This window comes from Chrysochloris asiatica, unplaced genomic scaffold (genome assembly GCF_000296735.1).
Source record: "Chrysochloris asiatica unplaced genomic scaffold, ChrAsi1.0 scaffold00025, whole genome shotgun sequence".
In the NCBI taxonomy this organism is placed as follows: Eukaryota; Metazoa; Chordata; class Mammalia; order Afrosoricida; family Chrysochloridae; genus Chrysochloris; species Chrysochloris asiatica.
In genome coordinates, this window is record NW_006408543.1 from 21483026 (window position 1) to 21492321 (window position 9296).

Sequence of the window (9296 nt, forward strand, 5' to 3'; positions counted from 1 at the left end):
AATGAGACGATATACGATAGAATGAATGTAAAACTAATGTTCTCCCATGTAAACTATCACATAATTCACAATAAAACATTAAAAAAAAAAAAAAGGTGTGCAACAGGGTTGTATTCTTTCACCATACTTATTCAACCTGTATGCTGAGCCAATAATCCGAGAAGCAGGGTTATATGAAGAAAAACGTGGCATCAAGTTTGGAGGAAGACTCATTAACAACTTATGATATGCAGATGATGCAACCTTGCTTGCTAAAAGTGAAGAGGACTTAAAATACTTACTGACGAAGATCAAAGATCACAGTCTTCAGTATGGATTGCTTCTCAATGTAAAGAAAACAAAAATCCTCACCACTGGACCAATTAACAACATTCTTATCAATGGAGAAATGATTGAAGTTGTCAACGACTTTATTCTTCTTGTATCAACCATCAACACTCATGGAAGCCGCAGTCAAGAAATCAAACAATGTATTGCATTAGGCAAATCTGCTGCACAAGACGTTTCTAAAGTGTTGAAGAGCAAAGATGTCAGCTTGAGGACTAAGGTGCGCCTGACCCAAGCCATGGTATTTTCAATAACCTCATATGCATACGAAAGCTGGACAGTGAATAAGGAAGACTGTAAAGAATTGATTCTTTTGAGTTATGGTGTTGGAGGAGAATACTGAAAGTACCATGGGCTGCCAAAAGAACCAACAGATCTATGTTGGAAGAAGTGCAGCCAGAGTGCTCCTCAGAGGCCAGGATGGCCAAACTTTGTCTCTCATACTTTGGACATATTGTCAGGAGGGACCAATCACTGGAGAAGGATATAGTGTTTGAGAAGGTGGAAGGTCAGAGAAAAAGAGGAAGATCCCCAGCGAGATGGATTGCCAAAGTGGCAGCATCAATGGGTTCAAGTGTGGTAACAATTGTGAGGTTGGCCCAGGATCGGGTAGTGTTTCGTTCTATTGTGCATAGGGTCGCTATGAGTCTGTACTGACTCGATGGCACCTAACAACAGCAACTACAATCTGTGAGACAACAAATATCTGGTCTTTAAAGCCACTCATTTGTGTGTTGTGTTTTTGCTAGGGCGATACTAGTTAGCTAAGACAGTTCATCCATTTAAAACTTTGGAAAAAGAGACTTATAGTCTGCTTAATAACTCACACATTTAGATCGCCCAAGTACATTTAGATTCCCCCTGATCACAGAGGAGGTACAACCACTTAGTTGAGATTGAGTTGGCACTCAGGTCATGGTGGCCCAAGCACAACAGAATGAACTAGTTGGGTGTGGGTCGAACTATTGTGATCTACAGGAATTTCACTGGTTGGTTTTCCAGAAGTCAATCACCAGGTCTTTCTTCCTAGTTTATCTTACTCTGGAAGCTCCACTGCAACCTGCTAACCATCATATCCACACCCAAGCTTCCAAAGACATATGGGCTGTGGTTGTGCAGGAGGAGCATTGGCTAGGAGTCAGTGCTGAACCACGACTGCCTGCTTCCCTGTAAGCTTCACAAACCACAACACTCCCCAATGAAGGTGAATATAATGATGTCGGAGAGGAAGCATTAAAGGGACTAGGGAAATTCACCTTGAAAAGCCTAAGGTGGAGGAACGCTGGAAATTCTTATCCAGCTGGGAAGGGCTCAGACTCAGGAGAAATGCTGTAGTTTTCTTTATGAGACAGCATCACCACCAGCCTTCAGTGAACTATGGTGTCAGCTGAGAAAACTCTAATGTGTCTTTCAGAGGAGAGCGGACTGGAAAGAAAAGTCAGAAACCTACGTATCAACCCCAACTCCATGAAATGCCAAGTTTTGTAATGTTGGCCCTGCTGGCTTCTCCAGCTGACCATGGCTCATCCAAGCTGCTTCAGGTTCTTTTACATGCGTTTTAGTAAACCTTGAGGGTTAATGGGCTGGACTACAAAGTCAGTTTGATTCGCAAGGTCGGCAGTTCAAACTTATCAGCTGCTCCTCAGAAACCCTATACAGGGTTACTATGGGTCAGAATTGATTCAAGGGCACTAACAACAAACCACATATTCCTCTTTCAGAACTCAGCTAGAAGCTGATCACTGGTGATTAGCTATGGAAGATAATCACTTGCCTCCAGGAATTATCATTCCACTTAGAACTTAATATACACCCATTACTGTATCTCCTGGAGTCAAGGGTGGCACAGACAGTTCAGTGCTTGACTACTAACTGAGAGTCCGGCAGTTCATAACCCATCTAGAGGCACCTTTACTTCCAAAAGAGTACAATCTTAAAAACCCTATAAAAACAGCAATGAAACTGCGAGCTAAGTCCTATTATGTTCAACAGACTGCTGTGAACCCAGGCGGAAAGCTGGTTGGCCAGCAGTGTGGCAAGACCTGGGGACTCTTGGGCCCAGAGTCAGCGACATAGCCACAGAGGACTAGAGTGGAGAGTGAAACGTCCAGCTGATAAGAAGAGAGGGCATACGCACAAGAATACCCACACTTGACCTGGCTTCAATGGCTGGATGATCAGAACTCAACTAGAAGAAGAAAGAAGAGGAAAAGAAGAGTAACCTGATACAATTTGATGAACTTGACCTACACCTATGGACGCAGTAGCTCAAAAGAGGGAACAAATCTTTACAGCGAGGATCATTCCCACCCCCTCGATACACAGGGTACACAGGGATGGGCAGCTTGGACATTGGTTACCCAAAATGGTGGGGGGCTAGCTCACCAGCTGTTCCTTGGAAACCCTATACAGGGCTGCTATGGGTCAGAATCGACTAGATGGCACTCAACAACAACAAAGGCAAAAAGTGACTGGCTTACAAGCCTTCAAGAGGGAACCTAGATCCAGAGGGTGTAGAGGAAGTTAGAATCTCCACTGAGTAGAATCCAATCTGTCTGGACGGGGAGGATGAAAGGAGATGGGGTAGCACTCATGTGGTACAATAGTGAATAATTGCTATCAGGACTGACTGTGAGGGTTGGAAATGTAAAGGTAGACATTTTGTAGCAAAAGGAGGGGAGTAGTTAACTTTGCAGTCCAGGAGCGGAGGTCCCTGGAACCATCAAGGGAGAAGAGCGCAGTACAGGACCTTACCCAGAGAAAAAGTGATGCCAAAGATGGAGGTAGAGGCAATGAATGGAGTGGCTGGGAACTCCAGACTCAGAGAGGGAGAGGGGCTGTGTGCTGATGATCAGGGGAGCAGGCTTGCAGGGTATACCCTTTGGTTGGTTGATGATGCATGTAGAGGACTGTAACCATGGCAATGAAATGATGTGCGATAGGATGAATGTAAAGCTAATATTGTCCCATGTTAACTATTACATAATTCACAATAAAATATATTTTTTAAAACACCAAAAACCCTAGAGAGCACAGTTCTATTTGGACACACATGTGTTTACCATGAATTGAAATAAACTCAACAGCAAATGGCCCTGGTGGTGCTGTAGGATAAACACTGGACTGCTAACCACAAGGTTAGCAGTTCAAATCCACCAGCTGTTCCTTGGAAGAAAGGTGAAGGTTTCTGATCCCCAAAATAGTTGCAGCCTTAGCAACCCTATACAGGGTTGTTATGAATGAGTTGGAATCAACTCAGTGGCAATGCATTGGGTTTGGTTGGGATGGAGTGGTTAAAATTCAGTTACACATGAAATTGCATCCCCTGAAAATTTATGTTGAGGTTCTAACCTCAAGTACCTATGGATGTGACTTTGTTTGGAAGTGAGGTCTTTGGAGATGTTATCAGTTAATCTGAGGTTTTACTGAAAGAGGGGTAGGTCCTAATCCTTTATGAGTGGTGTCATGAAAGACAAGAAGAAACAGAAGAAGACACAGATTGAAGATAATTGTGTGAAGACAGAGATGGACTTGTCTCCAGAAACTGGAGACAAGCAAGGGGAGGAATCTTCCTCAGAATCTACAGAAAGGACACCTCCTGCTGACACCTTGATTTTGGACTTCCGGTCTCCAGAACTATGAGACAATACATTTCTTCTTTGAAGCCACTGCAGGGCAGCTAAATATTTATAACGGCCCTTCTAGCCAAATTTCTCCATTTTGTGACATCTTGTAAATCCTGCACTCTATAATGGTTACGAGTTGGGTATCTAAACTCAAGGTCAGCAGTTCAAAACTACCAGCTGTTCCACAGGAGAAAGCTGAGGTTTTCTGCTCCTGTAAAGATTTACAGCCTCAGAAACCCTATATAGGGGCAGTATGAGTCAGGACCGACTGCACGGCACATAACCACCACCGCCACTGCCACCAGTCCTGTGTTTGTGGACCCATTTTGAAATGAGTTGTTAAAGAGTAAAGATTAAGATGGAGTCCTGGTGTGGCACTGTGGGCTAATGCATCACACGGCAAAATTGTTTGAACTGCAAGGTTGGTGGTTCAAGCTTACCAGCTGCTCCTTGGAAACCCTATACAAGGTCGCTAAGGGTTGGAATCGACTCGACAGCACTTAACAACAACAAGAAAGATTAAGATATGGCACTGTAGCATAAGCACTAGACTAGACTGCAAGGTCGGTTTGAAACTCAAGGTCGATGGTTCAAGCTCACCAGCCACTCCTAGGAAACCCTATACAGGGTCACTGTGAGTCAGAACTGAGCCGACGGCACTTAACAATGCCAAATCCAACCACTTGGTGAAAAATAAGACTTTAGATAGAAAAGCCATATCAGGGAAATTCAAGGCACCATATCACAGACAATGCTGTATTTCAAAATAGATCCTGAAACATCCTTTTTGATGATGAATGTGACACCATTCCTCTTCAGTTTGTCACTCTCGGCATAGTAAACAATGTAATTGTCAGACTCCAAAAGGCCAATACCAGTCCACTTCAGCTCACTGATGCCTAGGATATCAATGTTTATGCATCCCAATTCATTTTTGACAATTTCCAATTTTCCTAGGTTCATACTTCAGACATTTCATGTTCTGATTGTCAACGAACGCTTACAGCATTTTGAATTGTGCCCCATCAGCAAATGAAGGTCCCAAAAGTGTTACTCCATTCACGTCATCATGGTCAACTCTACTTTGAGGAGGCAGCTCTTCCCCAAACGTATTTTGAGTGCCTTCCAACCTGAGGGACTTATTTTCTGGCATTATATATGACAGTATTCTGGTGCACTTTATCATGTTTTAATCTTCAATATTCTGGTGCTATTTGATAGTGTTCCATGGCTATTCATAAGATTTTCAGTAACTAAATATTCTTAGTAATCCCGCTCTCCTTCTTCCTAGTCTGTGTTCGTCGGGAAGCTCAGCTGAAGCCTGTCTACTGTGGGTGACTTTGTTGGTATTTAAAATACCCGTGGCATAGCTTCCAGAATCACAGCAACATGCAAGTCACCACAGGACGACAAACTGACAAGACAGACAAGTGAGTGGTGGAGGATTACTATGAGTTGGAATCAGTTTGAGAACAGTGGGTTTGTTTGTTCTTTTTGTTTAGGGTAACAATAGGAAGTAGTCCCCTGAAACAAAAACACAAACCCATTGCCTTCTAGACAATTCCTGCTAGTAGCAACTCTATGGGACCAAGTAGAACTGCCTTATAGGATTACGAAGGCTGTGATCTTTATGGAAGCAGACTGCCACACTGTTCATCCACACACAAAGGCTGATTAGCATCTGAGCACTTAACCACTGCACTACCAGGGCTCCAATAGGAGGTAAGGATACTTATATATCCAATTGTTTATAGATGTATAATATCTCTTTTTTTATTACATAAAGTGTTTATTGTGAATTGAACTATCTTTACATGAGAGAACATCAGTTTTACACTCCTTGTATCTTATTTCATTTCATTGCAATGATTACAATCTCCTCTGTTCATTATCGTTCAATAGTATTTTCTTCTATTCCCTCTTTTTTTGTTGTTGTTTGTTTCACTTTTGGATGTTCACAAAAACACTCAAGAATATATAATCATTTAAATAACCAATCAAAGGGCACATTCTGAAAGCCTGCCTCCTGGCCACCAGCACACAGCCTTTCTCTTTCCATGAGTCTAGAGTCCTCAGCTGCTCTGTCTCTCCATGTCCTCATCTCTGCCTCCATCCTTGGTGTCCCTGCTTCTCTGGATAGGGTCCCACATTCCGCTTGTGCTCTTCTCCCTCGATAGTGCTAGGATCCTCTGTTCCTGGAATGTAAGATTAACTACTAGCCAATTACTAGCCTTTTTGTTACAAAACTTCTACCTTTACAGTTGTGATAATTGCAGTTAGTCACGATAACAATTACTCACTTTTGAATCATAAGAATTTTATCCCCATCTCCCTTCACCAGACACATCTTGACAAGACGAAAATTATTCAGTGGGCGTTCTACCTTTCCCTGTACACTCTGAAACTAAATTCCCTCTTGAAAACTTGTAAGCCAGTCACTTCATGCTTCAGTCACTTTATAGCCCCTCCCTCCCATTTTTGGTAGCCAATGTCTTAAGTTGCCCATCCCTATCAACTCTGTGTACAGAGGGAATATGTTTGATCGTTAATGTGAATACTCTTTCACTCTGGTTGGTGTTTTGAGCAACTACATTCATAAGTATGGGTCAAGTTCCTCAAATTGTAGCAATTTACACTTGGTTCCTTTGTCAAAAATTTTTTTATCTTCCTCTAGTCGAGTTCTGATCATCAAACCATTGAAGTTAGGTTATATAATCTCTCTTGAAGGACACATAGGAATATGGTTACACTGGTTACCTACAGGAACAAAGCCAGGTGTCTGGCAGGTGAGGTGGGATGAAGACTTTTCACTTAGACCTTTTTATATCTTTTAGGGTTGAACCATATGAATGACCTCACTTCCTGCATCCAAAACATAAGGCAGTAATAATGTCATCTGTAATACTTTGAAGGGGTTATTCAAGCGATTAGTCATAGGTCTACTGCTGCCAACCAAATGAGCATGGTTGGGGGGAAACAGAGCTTAGATACTTGGTAAGCAAATGACATCTGTTGGCTTGTGAGGGAGGAAGCTCAAGTCGGTTGTCTAACATCACTTGGGTTTTACATTCATATTCTATTTTTAAAATTCTTTTATTTTCTTCCCAATTCAATTAACAAGTTTTTATTTAGTGCCTACACTGTGCCCAGTGCTGTCCTAGGAATTCGAGGAGATATAAAAGAAGCCTACATGAAACTATTTTTAAAGTTCTTGCCAAGTGTGGAGAACACTGTGGAATGGTGTGGCTAGAAAGTTGTCTTGGAAGCAGAGGACCTTGAACTGAGCCTTGGAGAGCAGCGGAAGGGTTTGATAAATGGAAGGGGGGCACGAGGTGCCACCGGTCATGGAAACAGCTTAATGTGGGCAGATAGTGAATGTTGGGGAGGGGAGAGAAAGCTGGTTTATGAAGGCCCTGAAGGTCAGGGTTAGCCTTGGGAGCACCCCTGGGAATGACAAAGCTGAGGGAGAAGAAAGCCTGGTGTTAACTTGGGAAGAAGAGGAAACAGAGAAATCAAATGCAAGGAGACCAGAGAGTTCCTTATCGCAATAATCCATAGATCAAATGATGAGGGTTTGGATTAGAATATACCAGAGGGGACAGAGAAAAGAATTCAAGAGAGTTTGCAAAGGAGGAAATATCAGGATTTGAGGACAGGCTGGAAGCTGAACAAAAGAGGAATCACACGGCATTTCAGTATTCCTAGTCTGGGAGACCATTTTCATCTCTTTTTTCCCCCTAACACACAAATTGACCCCCTCAAAATTTTCTGCTTGAAATACTAATTACAAACAAAACTACTCTGTCTATATTTTTTTTTCTAGGAGAAATGTTTGGTTGTTGTTAGTCATCCTCCCAGGGAGACAACACAGGTTCATGGTGACCCAACTAACAATGGAGTAGAAATGTTGCTCAGTCATATGCCATCTTCCCTGGTATGCACGAGGGCATTGTTGTAGCCACTGTGTATTTTAAGTGCTTTCCAACCTAGTGGGCTCATCTTCCAGCACTCTATTGCCAGTTCTTCTGTCATGATCCATAGAGTTTTCATTTGCTGATTTTCCAAAGTAGATTGTCAGGCTTTTCTTTCTAGTCTGTCTTAATCTGGAAGCTTCATTGAAACCTGTCCACCATGGGTGACCTGCTGGCATTTGAAATACTGGTGATAGCTACCAGCTTCATAGCCTGATGCAGCATCAGGGATGGTGATGGGTTAGTAACATATCTTATTTGTCTTTAGTTTTATGAACCAAGCTGATTCTTGCCCTGTGTTTTTCTCCAAAAGTACTTGTACCACTGTTTTAGCGTTCATCACGTAAGACTTTCCAGGTGTAGGGGGTGTAGGTTTCTGGGTGTGTTTATCAACCATTAGGCCTGAAATTCCTTGTGGGCTGCAATCACTTCTTATGGGTGGTAAGTATTCAATAAGTGTTAATTGTTGAGGAAAATGGGATTTAAATGAAATGAAAAATAAAAAAAGCATTTCAGAAACAATAGCATTTAAAAAAATAATTGAAATTAAAATGTGCATAAATTAAAAGCTTCTCAGTTGTAGTCGTAGTCCTGGTGTGGCGCTGTGTGCTAATGCGTCAGACTGCAAAGCTGTTTGAACTGCAAGGTTGGCGGTTCAAGTCCACCAGCCGCTCCTTGGAAAACCTATCCAGGATCGCTATGGGTCGGAACCGACTCGATGGTACTTTAACAATAACAACACCCATATTGGCTTTACACTGTAGGGCCTGTGTAAATGCATATGGCATGATGGTGTTTGTGCTCAGACTGGAGTCATGGTGTGACGCTGTGGGCTAATGCACTCCATACAAGGGCGTTTGGAAATACTTTATAGGGTCACTATGAGGCCAGCGATGCTGAGGGAAGGGACCTACAGATTATTTGAAGGGGACTTTGGTGGCACATCATTAGGCGTTCACTATTAATCGCAATTTGAAGCTACCAGCCGCTCCGTGGGAGAAAGATGTGGCAGTCGGCTTGGGGCAGTTCTAATCTGCTCTATAGCGTTGCTGTTGCTGTGAGTCTGAGCCACTGGATGGCAGTGGGGTTTGGAAACACGAACACAGTAGGACTAAAGACCTTTACCTAAACTCCAGATAAAACCCCCCTTCCCTCATTTTTATTCACAGCCCTGCTTTATTTGGAAACTCTTAAAATAAGTGGTCAGACGATTAAAACAGGCCGCGGTGGCGCCCCCTCCCCGACCGCCGCGCAGCTGTCCGCCCTCCCCCGTGCCCGCCGCGCCCGCCGCCCGCATTCCAACTCTCTGAGGTCACGGGCCGCCGTCGGGCCAGGGGGAGGGACGCGCGCCCGTCCGCCCGCCCGCCGCCCC